At 47.3% G+C, this 13,611-nt stretch overlaps 1 protein-coding gene across 13 annotated transcripts in view; it reads left to right on the top strand.

The window, feature by feature from the left end:
- SIPA1L3 (signal induced proliferation associated 1 like 3) overlaps positions 1-13,611 on the top strand; it is a 237,685-nt gene that overhangs the window by 10,474 nt on the left and 213,600 nt on the right. The window contains exon 1 of one of the 13 annotated variants that reach the window (XM_060132593.1): positions 4,118-4,131. The exons of the other annotated variants lie outside the window; for them this stretch is intronic. The gene's annotated coding sequence lies outside the window, so the exon portion shown is untranslated. Of the gene's footprint in view, positions 1-4,117; positions 4,132-13,611 lie in introns of those variants that run through there. 13 annotated transcript variants of the gene reach the window in all.

Genomic DNA, 13,611 nt, shown 5'->3' with positions numbered 1-13,611 from the left:
TCTCATTCAAGTGGGGAATTCAGACAGTAGAGAGATAAACAAGATGTATACTGTGTTAGATGGTAATAAATGCTAAGCAGAAAAAATTAAGAAAGGGGATGTGAGGTATTAGGGTGGAGGGTGTTTAAATTTTAGACAGGGTGGCCAGGGATGGCCTCCCTGGGAGGTGGCTTGAGTTCATGCCTAAAGGTGAGGCAGTGTGAGCAGTGGAGGTTTCTGGGCAGAGGGAGCAGCCAGTGCAAAGGCCCTGAGACAGTGGCTAAGAGCAGAGTGGAGGAGGATAGAGTGGGAGGGCACGAGGGCAGAGAGGTGTCGGGTTTGCATCTAGCGCAGCCTTGTCTTTTCTCTGAGATGGGCCATATTGCAGGGTTGATTGAGTTATTGAGAAAGTTGTGTCAGTTGGTATGCCTTTGGCTGCAAACGATAGTTAATAGTAACAACAGCAGCAGCAAATAGGTCATTTATACAGTGTCTGCTGTATGCTAAGCACTGTGCTCGGCGCGTCCCACAAAGTGACTCATTTAAGCCTCCCAACAACGCTGTAAGTATGTTTATTATTCCCCTTTTGCAGATGAGGCAACTAAATTTAAATAACTTGCCCAACAGCTAGACAGTGGTGGTGACAGGATTTGGATCCCAGGAACCTGACTCCAGAGGCCACACTCTCAACATTTTATCACTTTGTGCTACTCAATCCTGAGCAGGCTCCGGAGTCCCCTGGAGGGCTTGTTAAAACACATTGCCGGGCCCCACCCAGTGTCTCTGATTCAGTAGGTCTGGCTTGAGAATTTGCATTTCTAACAAGTCCCCCGGTGATACTGGTGCTCCTGGGCCTGGGAGCACATTTTGAGAACTGATCTACTATAATTAGGAAGCCCAAGTGAAACTGGCCTGAAATCAGGAGTTTACGATCTGTAACAAGCCCATAGATAGGCAGCACCAGGGTAGAATAATTAAGCAGTTCCACAATGCCTGTAAGAAGCCCAGCCCTCTCTACCATCCTTGGCGTGTCTTCTGTGTCCTCAGGATGTCCTCGTGGCCACAGGATGACTGTCACAGCTCCGGTCATCACACCCTGACAAGGCTATATCCAGCAGCAGAAAGAGGGCATCTCTCACTGTGTCTCTCTTAGGAGCATGGAAACCTTTCAAAGACGCCCCGCCTCCCAGATTCCCCTCATATCTCATTGGCGAGCATTGTGACACATGACCATGCTTGGGCAAATCACAGGCGAGGGCCAATCAGGATTTACTGTCCCCGCTGGGGCTAAAACCATCCTCACCTGAAGCACAGGACTGCCGGGAAGAGTGCTGCTACAGGAATAAAATTGGAGTACTATTTAGGAAAAGACTGGGAGAGGGGTATGGATATTGGGTAGGCAAACAATTGGATCTGCTACAGAAGTTAGGGAAACAAAGTGGAAGCATAGTACCTATATGTTTTTGTGCCATTGTCCTTACCAACTTCATTTTGTAATTACCTGATTCAGGACATAGCTTTTTGTTCTCTAATCATTTCTACCTTCAAGAATGTGTATATAGGGCTTCCCTGGTGGCGCAGCGGTTGAGAGTCCGCCTGCCGATGCAAGAGACACGGGTTTGTGCCCCGGTCCAGGAAGATCCCACATGCCATGGAGCGGCTGGGCCCGTGAGCCATGGCCTCTGAGCCTGTGCGTCCGGAGCCTGTGCTCCCCAACGGGAGAGGCCACGACAGTGAGAGGTCTGCGTACCACAAAAAAAAAAAAAAAAAAAAAAAAAAGAATGTGGCCCCTCTGGGCATATACCCAGAGAAAACCATAATTCAAAAAGACACATCTACCTCAATGTTCATTGCAGCACTGTTTACAATAGCCAGGTCATGGAAGCAACCTAAATGCCCATCGACAGACAAATGGATAAAGAAGATGTGGTACATATATACAATGGAATATTAGTCAGCCATAAAAAGGAACGAAATTGGGTCATTTGTAGAGACATGGATGGGCCTAGAGACTCTCATACAAAGTGAAGTCAGAAAGAGAAAAACAAATATTGTATATTAACGCATATATGTGGAATCTAGAAAAATGGTACAGATGAACCAGTTTGCAAGGCAGAAATAGAGACACAGATGTAGAGAACAAACGTATGGATACTAAGGGGGAAAAGTGGCAGGGGTGGTGGTGGTGGTGGGATGAATTGGGAGATTGAGATTGACATATATACACTAATATGTATAAAATAGATAACTAATAAGAACCTGCTGTATAAAAAAGTAAAATAAAAATTTTAAAAATGGCAAAAAAAATTTTTTTCTTGGAATTAAAAAAGAATGTGGCCCCTGCTATTAACATATTAAATGTGACATTAATTGAACAGTTATAATTTAATAATCCCACCCTCTCCTCCCAACAACACGTGAAAGTGACCGTTCATTTTGCAGACTGACATTTCCTGTGGGTGCCTGTTGCTACTGCTTATGGACCCAGTGTAAAGCCGTTGCCCTGTAGGACTGCTGAGGGACTGAGGAATGAAGCGCAGGTTGTGGAGCCAGACTACTTGGGCGTAAGTCCTGGTTCCATCTCAGGCTCCCATGTGACCTTGGGCAAGCCACTAGCCTTGCAGTGCCTCAGTTTCCATATCTTTAAGGTGGTAATGGTACTGTCCTCCTAGGTTGTTGAGAGAGTTCAGTGCATTCAGGCACGTAAAGCATTTAGAGCACTGCAGCGCCGGGCCCACAGTGACCACTCAGTACACGTGCTGTATCTGTTGTTCTTTCAATATTTTGTGCCCGTTTACTCACAGGGAATTGTTAGCCCCCTGAGGGCAGGGTTTATGTGGTTTTTGTTTATCACTGTGTCCTAGTGCAGGACTCAGAGTAGATGTTTTGTATATTTTTTCTGTGGACGAAAGGAAGGGCAGTAAGGGTCGGTTTTTTGTTTTTTTTTTTCATTCCCTTCAGCTGCCCAGAATTTAAACTCCGTGACTGTAATTACCCCGTTTTGAAGATAAAAGCCGAACCTGATTGAATCTGAGGGCAGCATGTGATAACTGCAGCTGGTATTTATTGAGCATTTTTGTGCGTTAGGGCTAAGCGCTCACTCTAAGCTCTCACTGATACCCCACGCTCACCCCATTTTACGGATGAGGAAACTGAGGCCCAGTTGGGGGGACCTGTCTTTCCTCTTGAGAGGAGATGTAGTGCAGCGGTTAACAACTGGAAACCCAGAGTTGCTCTGCTTGGCTTAACCCTCTGCCCCACCACTTTCTTGCTGGGTGACCTTTAGCCTGTGACTTCTCTGTTCTTGAACTTTCTCTTATGTAAAATAGGAATGCTAATAGTGCTGACTTAGAGGGTGGCTGTGAGGGTTGGGGGAGGTAATTCACGTGAGGTGCTCAGAACAGTGTTTGTGCAGAGTGAGCGTGGGTGGCAGGGTGCGGGGAGGGGGTTGGGGTTCTGGGGGCTGTTATTTTAGGTAGAACCGTTCCGTTGTGCTTCCCAAGCTGGCTGGAGGAGTCCAACAGCAGTGCTTAATCCTTAAGCGACGCTGCCCCTGCGAGCTAGCTCCCCCATCTGCACGGGGAAAGGAGCCCATCTTTGGTTTGTGCGGCTGTGAATGAAGCGGGCAAGCCCAGGGCAGGGGATGCCGTGGGCGCCGATCCAGCCCCGGCTCCGTCAGCGAACAGGTGGCCCATTCCTGGATCCAAGGTAACCGACCAGCCGCCTTTGTTACCTTGAGCTTTCACTTAAGCCCATTCAGGCTCCTCAGACCACGTGCCTGATGAGTAAGGAGTCCTTTTATTTCCCGCCCGCACAGGGACCCTTGGCAAAACAGCCCGCTTTGGGAACTCGCCTGTTCGCAGAGACCAGCCATCTCTTGGGGAACTCCGGTGGCTGGCGTGTTGTTCTCGCGGCTGTTGAGTAAGTCGCTGTTAGAAGCCGGCACGGCAGGTTCCCGCTTCCGCATTCCAGACACCCAGAGCGGGCTTGGGGGAGGCACCACCCACCCAACGGGGAGGGCGAGGGCGGGACGGCCTGCTGAGCGCAGGCAGGTGGCCTTGGCCTGGACGGGACTGGAGCCGAGAGCCTGGAGCTCCCCTCATAGTCACCTGCCTACTTTGTGATCCAGGCTGTGCTCGGGACATCTTTCAGGTGAGTGGTGTTTGTTAAGTTTGGTAGTGACTTGTAGAGGAGAGGAAGTTAATAGTGTGTTTTCTCCTTTCGGGAATTAGACCCGTGGTTTTTTGGTTTTCTTTTTCCCTTCTCTCCCATGAAATGTTTACCTGTCTGCTGCTAACTGTGAAGAAAGGGTGGATGGAGCGTTGAGGGAGTGAGAAGGAAATGGGGGACATTTCTCCCTGGAGAAGGCATCGTGAATGTTGAGCTCCTAGGGGATGCAGACTTATGTACCAGTGGGGCATCCCAGCCTGGTACAGATGAGCTGTGTGGTCTCAGGAGAGTTCCTTTCCCTCTCAGTTTCCTCATCCGATGAAGTGAGAAGTAGCAGTACCCACTCACCTTTCCAATGAATCAGCTATGTAAAGTGCTCACAGCCTGGGCACAGAGTGGTGCACAGTGTCAGCTATTCCCGCCCCCAGCCCCCCAAATTCCCTGTCTGACCTTGTCTCTGACTTCTCAACTGCTGCTGGCTGTACTCCAGCTACACTGGCCTCCTGCTGTTCCTGCCTGAGGGCCTTTGCCCTGGCTGTTCCCTCTGCCTGGAACACTTCCTTGGTATCCCCAAAGCTCCCACCCGCTTCGGGTCTCTGCTCAAATGTCACCTTCTCAGTGAGGCCTCTCTTCTCGTTAAACAGCACCTTCTCCATCACACTCTGGCCCTTTACTCTGCTTTAGTTTTCTTCATGGCATGACCACTTGATATGTTTATTATCCCCTCCTCCCCCACTGTAGGCTCCAGGAAAGCACAGGTTCTGTCTCTCCTTGTAGAACAGTTCCTGGCATGTGGTAGGTGTGGGATAAACTGTTTTATGAGTGAATTTATGATGGTGTCCGAGCAAAGGTGGCTGTTCCTATCTGGGTTTTGAGGAGAAAGTCAACACATCCTCAGATCTGCAACTGAGGGTGGGGCGGTAGTGTGCACACACACCCCACCTTGGTCACCCAGCGGTCCTCTGGCCTCCCTGCAGTGTCCGGCCCTCTGACTTCCCGTCTCTCAGCCCCTCCCGTCTGTGCAGCCTGGGCCCTGGCAGTGGCATGGGTGCATGTGGCATGGAACAGACGGCCTTGGCCCTAGTGAGTGCAGAGGATGTGTGCAGGTTAGTTCAGGTGAGGAAGGCTTTATCAAAGACACCACACACACACACACACACACACACACACACACACACACACACACACACACACACACACACACACACACACACACACACACACACACACAGTGTATATGGAAAGCCGGCTTTATCATCAGGCCCTCTTGGGTGTTCCTGCAGTAGTGGGGGTCAGGGAATGCCTTGGAAATAAGAATTAACTGTCCAGGCAGAGTTTATCGGTCTCCCCTGCTTTAAAAGGCAATAATTCTTGCTCTGGGGCTGAACAGGTTTTAACTAAATGGTGAACCTCCAAGAGTCTGTGTAATAGCTGACACCTCCTCATCTGTTTCCTCCCGGTGTCAGCAATCGATTCTGTAAAAATATCTTGGGCAGGGCTTCCCAAAGCTCCACGGAGCGAGCTCAGCAGCCCTCTCGGGTTTCTCCCAACAGCTGAGGTACTGAGGGACTGAGGTGTGTGCTGCCTTCACGCACATCAGCACACCTCAGTGCCTGCTGCTGCTAGAAGAATGTGCAGAGTGTCAGAGGAGCAGCGCCTACAACATCTTGACTGTGTCCTTTGAGCTCCAAGTGCAGTGGTTTTGGAGTTGTGTCGGGGACCCTCTTGCACATAATGTTCAAGTCCCAGCACTGCCCGAGCTCTAGGCATAGCACATAGCACTAAACCTCGGTTTCCTTATCTGGAAAATGGGAATAATTAATAGTACCCGCCTTAAATGAGAAGTTAAAAGTGAGATGGGGTGACCTAGTTAGCAGTGCGTCTAGTGCATTGAGCACTCACTAAATGGGGATAATAATTATTTTTATGAATTGGTTTCAAGCCCTTTAAAATTTTTTCCAGTCCCTTTTTTGTGGGCTCCTCTCTACCCCACCCCCATGTCAAGCATCCTCCCACAATCCTTCACCCATGGGAACAATCAGGTACTGTATGTGTCTTTCCACATAATTTTCCATGGTTATATAATCCTATGGGGGAAATATTATCCTATAAGGGATAATATTGCTGTCAATTTCCCACATTTTGCTTTTCTTACATGGCAGTACTGTGTGGAAATGCCTCCAGGTTCTCAGGGTAATACTCGAATTTGCTCTTTTTAAGGGCTGTGTAACACATGGAGGTGTGGGTGTACTATAATTTCTTTGACCTGGCTGTTACTAATGTGCATTCCCTTTGTTTCTAGTTGTTTTTTTCCCTCCAAATTATTATTTTTATTGATAGCTTTTAAAAATTAGATTGCAGACATCCAGCCTGCTTAGCCACTTTGTTAAGCTCTAAGCCTTTGAGAATGAATAGGAAGTAGCATTAGTATAATGAGGCCTCTTGCCCAGATAGGAGATGTATTTTCTGAGGGTTCTCACCAGGTCCAGCACAATGTTGAACCACGTACTTTATTATTTTATTTTATTTATTTGGTTGCATGGGGTCTTATTTGTGGCAGGCGGGCTCCTTAGTTGCGGCTCGCCAGCTCCTTAGTTGTAGCACGTGGGCTACTTAGTTGCAGCTCCAGGGCTCCTTAGTTGTGGCTTGCCAGCTCCTTATTTGCAGCACGTGGGCTCCTTAGTTGCGGCATGCGGGCTCCTTAGTTGTGGCACGTGAACTCTTAGTCACGGCATGCATGTGGGATCTAGTTCCCTGACCAGGGATCGAACCCGGACCCCCTGCGCTGGGAGTGCGGAGTCTTATCCACTGCGCCACCAGGGAAGTCCCTGAACCATCAACTTTAAATGCTTTTTAATTACAAAAGTGATTAATAGATTCCTCATGCTTAATATAGATTAGTTGTGCTTAATGAGTACTTATTGCCAAATAAGAGAGAGAAAACTTCAAGTTTTTTCCTATTAACAATCTTTGTTGGAAATCAAAACGCACGAGAGGAGTTTGTGATCTATTGGCAAGTTTCTTTTTTAGGTGGTACTTTAGTTAAGAAATATATTTGGCTTCCTGGAACTTGTGCAGTGGCGTACCCACTTAGAGGTCTGTTTCAGTTCTCTGCTGCTGTCTAACAAGCAACCCCAAACTTAATGCCTTAAAATGACAGCAGTTTATTATTTCTCATGAATCTCTGATTGACTGAGGCTCGATGGGTCTTCTGCTGGGTTTTTTTTTTTTTCAGTGTTTATTTATTTATTTGGCTGCCCCGGGTCTCAGTTGCGGCATGTGGGATCTTTAGTTGAGGCGTGCAGGCTTTTCACTTGCGGCATGCGGACTCTCTTAGTTGCGGCATGCATGCGGGATCCAGTTCCCCGACCAGGTGATCGAACCTGGACCCCCTGCATTGGGAGTGTGGAGTCTTAGCCACTGGACCACTGGGGAAGTCCCTCTTCTGCTGGTTTTGATTGGGGTCTCTCGTGTGGCTAGAGTCAGAAGATGGATGGGCTGGAATATGCTCAAGATGGTTTTACTCACATGGCACCTTGGAGATGGCTGGACCCCTCTCTCTAGTCTCAGAACCTCTCCTTCCACATGGTCTCGCCAGCCAGTAGCTGGATTTAGAACGTGGCAGCCCAGGGCTTCCTATACCTTCTTAAGGTGTAGGTCCAGCATCAGCCCAGATTCAGCGTGGGAAGGAAGACGCAAGACTTGAATTCTGGAAGGTGGGGCCTATTGGGGCCCCTCTTTGGAGACCAGCACAGCCTTTGTTTTCTCACATAAGGAGAAGTGCAGAGGTCATCAGGACCAGGTGGTGTTGCAGTTTAGCATCTCCAGTGCCCCAGGCTCCTGTTTATCTGCATTGCTGCCCTTAGCCTAGTAGGGATAAGAAGGCGGCGCCCATCTCCAGCCCCACATCCTACTACAGGCAGAAAGAAGCAAAGTTCTGAGGAAAAGAGATAGCACCTCTGTCAGGAAACCAAAGCCTTCCCTGAAATCCTTAGCAGACTTTTGCTTCCATCTCTTTGGCTAGAACTTTGTGACAAGACTATCCCTTGCCAAAAGGAAGTCTCGGAAATGCAAGTTTTAAGCTGTGCTTATTACCACCCCTGACAGAGGGGCAGTTAAGGAAGCAGCGGGGAGAAAGGACATGCTGGGTAGGCATCTAGGAGTGGTGTGTTCAGACAGCCAAAGACATGATGGGTAAACTGAGGCAGCGTGCATTCATTTATCAACCGTTTAGTAAGTACCTGGAATGGGCGAGGCACTGGGCTTCTTACAGAGGCTACAAGGATCGGAGAAGTGGACACATTTGGGGCTAAAACTGACCAGGATCATTTGCTGGTCTGGACCAGATACTTGCTTAGCTCTTGTCTCCCATGTAGATGTTTGGAGTTGACTAAATATCGTAACAATAGCCAATCTCATTAAGGGTTTAATTTGTGAAGAGGAACTATGAACCAACTCATTTAATCTAATGGCCCAGTGAAGTAGGCACTGTTATCATCACCCCCTTTTCAGAAGCAGAAACAGAGGTACAGAGAAATTAAATAACCTGCCATACGGCTAAGGAGTAGTAGAGTCGACATGCAGTCTCTGGTGGTCAGGCTCAAGAGTGTGTACTGAACCACTGCGCTCTACTGCTTTCATTTGTTTATTACGAGAAATGATTCTTCTTGAAAGAATATGTAAGTGACAGCAGAACAAAACATGAGATAGAAACCATTTAGTACTCCATCCCTCACTCCTGCTTCCTGCCTCATTGGTCTTATCTGTCAGTAACCTGGTGTATGTTCTTCTCACCTCTTTGTAAATGCATTCCGTTTTTTAAAGACGGCCTTTGGACACACAGAATCAGATTAATCATAATCCTTGGTGCATGGTACAATGGTGTTTTTAGTCTGTACAAAAATGTCTATTACAATGAATAGCCTTTAACCTACTACCTGCCCAAGAACTAGAACATTACCTACCAATAACTTATACTGTGGTATTTCCCATTCAATCCCCAGTCTGCTCTCCCAGGGGTGACCACCATCTTGAATTTTTTATCATTCTTTGTCTTAAAATAATTATTTTTGAACGTTTACAAATGATATTGTAGTCTTCTGGGACTTGCATTTTTCAGTTAATACTGTGATTGATCCAGACCATTTGGTATAGTGGTATTTCATTTTTTACTGCTATGTAATATTCCACTGGCTGAATATACCACATCTTTGTTTAAGTCATTTCCATGACAATGCATATTTCAATAGTTTCCAGATTTTTTTGCTATTCATGGGCTACTGTGAATGTTGTTACACACATTTCCTGATGTGCACGGACAAGAATTTCTTTGAGGTATGTACTAGGCACAAGATTGGTGGGTGTAGGATATGAACATCTTTAACTTTGCCAAATATCATCAAACTGTTCTCTAAACATTCCCTCCGAGGATGTATAAGAGTTCCTGTTGTTCTGTATCCTGTTACACTTGGTTTTGTAAAAGCTTTTTTTATTTTTGTCAGTCTGATGGATATGAAATGAAATCTCATTGTGGTTTTAATTTGTATTCTTCTGAAGACTAGTAAGGCAGTCTTTTCATTTATGTTTCTTCTTTTGGATATAGGCTGTTCATGCTTTTTGCTTCTTTTTCTTTTTCTTATTGGTTTGTAAGTGTTCTTTATATAGTCTGGTTACTCATCCTGGGGCTGCAGCCTATTTAACCTAATAAAAGTTTTATGATTCTCATGTCCCCGTTTCCTTGGTTGTCTCTGCTTGTTCTCTCTCTCCCCAACTCCATGATACCTCTTTGTGTACTCCAGCTCACAGTGACTCTCTCTGGAACGGTTCTCAAATTATGGGCATTTTTATACATTTGTATAGATATATGACTATACTTGTTCCACCCACTGTAACATAGCTTTGTAATTCCAGGTGTATCAGGATTAGGTTCAACTGTATATAATAGAATTATTTATTTATTTCTCTCTCACATAAAGGAGCCCAGTGATAAGGAGGCCAGGGCTGCACTCTAATCAGGGACTCAGGTTCCTTCTCCCTTTTTGCTCTACCGTCCTTGTGCTGTCACCTCATGGTTCAAGATGGCTGCTCAAGCTCCAGCCATTGTATCTCAGCAAGCAAGAAAGAAGGGATGAAGATGGGCACCCCTACTTAATGGAAGTTGCACACAATAATTCTGCTTACAGACTCTTGCCCAGAACTTAGTCACAGTACCATATATAGTTATAAGGGAATCTGGGAAATGTGTTTCACATGGCCTTGTTCTTAGTTAAAAATCAGACAATATTACTAAGTTAAAAGGGGAGACTAGGGCTTCCCTGGTTGCGCAGTGGTTGAGAATCCGCCTGCCGATGCAGGGGACACGGGTTCGTGCCCCGGTGCGGGAAGATCCCACATGCCGCGGAGCGGCTGGGCCCGTGAGCCGTGGCCACTGAGCCTGCGTGTCCGGAGCCTGTGCTCCGCAACGGGAGAGGCCACAACAGTGAGAGGCCCGCGTACCGCAAAAAAAATAAAAAAGGGGGAGACTAAATACTGGATTAGGCAAACAACTTTACTAGTTCTGAAATGTTCCCTAAAAATGGCTCTTAAAGGAGTTGCCAGATACCAGGATAGTACCTCTAGATGATGCACCCACCTTTTTTTTTTAAATTTATTATTTTTGGCTGCATTGGGTCTTCGTTGCTGTGTGCAGGCTTTTTATAGTTGGGGCGAGCAGGGCTACTGTTTGTTGTGTGCGGGATTCTCATCGTGGTGGCTTCTCTTGTTGTGGAGCATGGGCTCTGGGTGCATGGGCTTCAGTAGTTGCAGCATGCGGCTTCAGTAGTTGTGGTGCGTGAGCTCAGTAGTTGTGGTGTGCGGGCTCAGTAGTTGTGATGCACGGGCTTAGTTGCTCCACGGCACGTGGGATCTTCCCGGGCCAGGGATAGAACCCGTGTCCCCTGCATTGGCAGGTAGATTCATAGCCACTGCACCACCAGGGAAGTCCCATAAATATCTTTTTAGAATTGATTTGTTCCAACCAAGACCCAACAAGTTTCACTGTTGGATTTGGTTCACATGCCTATTATGTGTTGTTTAGTCTACAGGTTCCCCCTCCCTCCCTTTTTTTTTTTCTTTTATAGTTTATTTGTTGAGAGAAGCCATGTCATTTGTCTTGTAGATTTTGTACATCTGTGTCTGGCTGATTGTATACCTGTGGTGGTATTTTAACGAGTTCTTCCGTCCCTGTGTTTCCTATGAATGGGTAGTGGATTCCGAGACCAGATCAGATTCATATTTGAGATGTACACACACACACACACACACACGTGTGTGTGTTGCTGGTGTGTGTATATCCATTATGGTATGTAAAGCCTGTTTTCTCTTTCTGTGATGTTCTGTAGAGTTAACTGTAAATGACCATTGCCTAGACCCATGCTTTCACTTGGGGTTTGCAAAAATTGCAAACCTCCTCTTCATTTATTAGCTGGAATATTCCTCTAGAAAGAAACCTCCCTCATCTATTATTCAGTTATCCTGAGGGTACTGACCCTTTTGACTTTTGTTTACATTAGAAATGAGTAGTGAACAATTGGGCTGGTGGTTTCTAATCGGCCGATTTTTCCTTCACTGATTCCAGTCTTCTGTCTTTGTTTTTGTGTTCATTTGTTTGTGATATTTACTGGTTTCTGCTACTGCCCACGTCCGTCTTGGATTTGGGAACAAACGGATGAGCCATGGTCATAGTCATCTCAATGTGTAGGCATGGCTGCCTCTGGCCTTACCTTTGACCAGGTGGAGCCCTATGTGCTTGTCAGCGTAACCAGGGAGAGTCGGCTCTAGACTGTTGACATTTTCATTTTTTCCCCCCTCTCTTTCTTGGCCATGTATTTTCAAACCTACAGCCTCTGGAGAGTTCCTGCTCTGTGCCAAGGTATAAACCTTTATGCTTGGGGCAAGAGGTGTTCGAGCGTTTGAATTTATTCTGGTCTGAAACTGCGTCCCTAGACAAAAGAACAGTAAAGGGCTGTGCTCCTTTGGAAAGACCAGTCCTTCTAGTAGCCTGGCCAGGGTGAGCTCTGACTCCAGCCACTGTTGTCTGGGTCATAAATTCTTAAGAGCGCAACACGCTTGAAATCATTTGGGTGCCTTGGGATCAGTTACACACTATATACCTGAGGATTTTCTTTCCTTCTGGAGATTACAACACATTTATTCCCTCTGGGTGGGGAGAGAAGATTTGATGTGGAAGGATGCAGAATTCCTTCGTTCATTCAGTCAGTGACTTGTTCATTTGGCAAATATTTATTGAGCTTCACGTGTTCCAAGTGCTGGGGTCAGAGCCCGCGAAGGTCCATACTCTTGGAGTTTATGTTCGCGTTGAAGGACACAGATGGTAAAGTAGTAAACAAATTGATCCGATATTGTACTTTCGGGTGGGGATGAATAGTGCTCTGAAGTCACTGAAGCAGAATGTGAGAGGACACACCTGGTGGAAGGTGGAGGGGGGCTGTGGGAGGCTGGATAGCTGGGGTGCTTGGGGGAGAGCTTTGCCGGGGTAGTGGTATGTCAGCTGAGTCTGGGATGGTACAAAGGTGGCAGCCTTGTGAACGACCTGGGGGAAGAGCCTTCCTGACAGAAGGAGCAGCGAATGAAGAGGTGGGAGTGAGTTTGGCGCGGCAGGGAACAGCAGAGGACACAACATGGCTGGAGCGCAGGAGGATGGGGTTGGAGGATGGACAGGGATGACAGCCTGGTGGAGAATTTGGGTTTGATTCTGAGCGTCATGTCTCTCATTCCCTCTGGCTGCTGTGAGGAGCATAGATGGCAGAGGTGGGGGTGGAAGTGAGGTGATGAGGGTGGTGGAATGAGCAGAGGGGTGTGGTGCCAGACCTGAATGGTCTCATTGGTGCTGGAGAGAAGCTCACAGCTGGACAGAACTTGCCAGGGGATTGGTCAGAGTGGGCGGTGAGTGGGGTGAAAGCTTTTCCAGGGGCTTTGGGCTTTGGTCTGCAGGTTTGGGTGGCAGTCATAACAGTCCCAGGCCCCCTTTAACGTGGGCTGAGGGTCCTACTCACACATGTCTCGTTTAACCATCATTGCAGTAGACTCTTATTCCCCATTTCACAGATGAGGCCACTGAGGCCCAGGGAAGGGAAGCCCTTGATCCTTGTCACCTAGCTACTTGGGGCTGGGCTTGGGACCTGGCTAGCCCGACCCACAGTCTGACCTTGCTCCCCTTTTCTCTCACTGCATCCACAGCTGTTAATTCATATGTTGACACAGTCTGTGCCCAGGAGGAGCTGAATGTCAGTGTCCTACATTTATGAAATCGGGGTGGAAGGGATCAAGTCCACATCGGTGGCCCTTCCACCTTCCTGCTAACCTGGATGCTGACACGCCTTTTATTACAGTATTTATTACAGGGCAGAAAACAGGGACTTTCTGGTTGCTGACACAGATGTAACTTGATGTTTGTAACTTGAC

Source organism: Lagenorhynchus albirostris, chromosome 19 (assembly GCF_949774975.1).
Source record: "Lagenorhynchus albirostris chromosome 19, mLagAlb1.1, whole genome shotgun sequence".
In the NCBI taxonomy this organism is placed as follows: Eukaryota; Metazoa; Chordata; class Mammalia; order Artiodactyla; family Delphinidae; genus Lagenorhynchus; species Lagenorhynchus albirostris.
The sequence above is the reverse complement of the archived record's forward strand: the minus strand, read 5'-3'. Positions and strand labels throughout refer to the sequence as shown.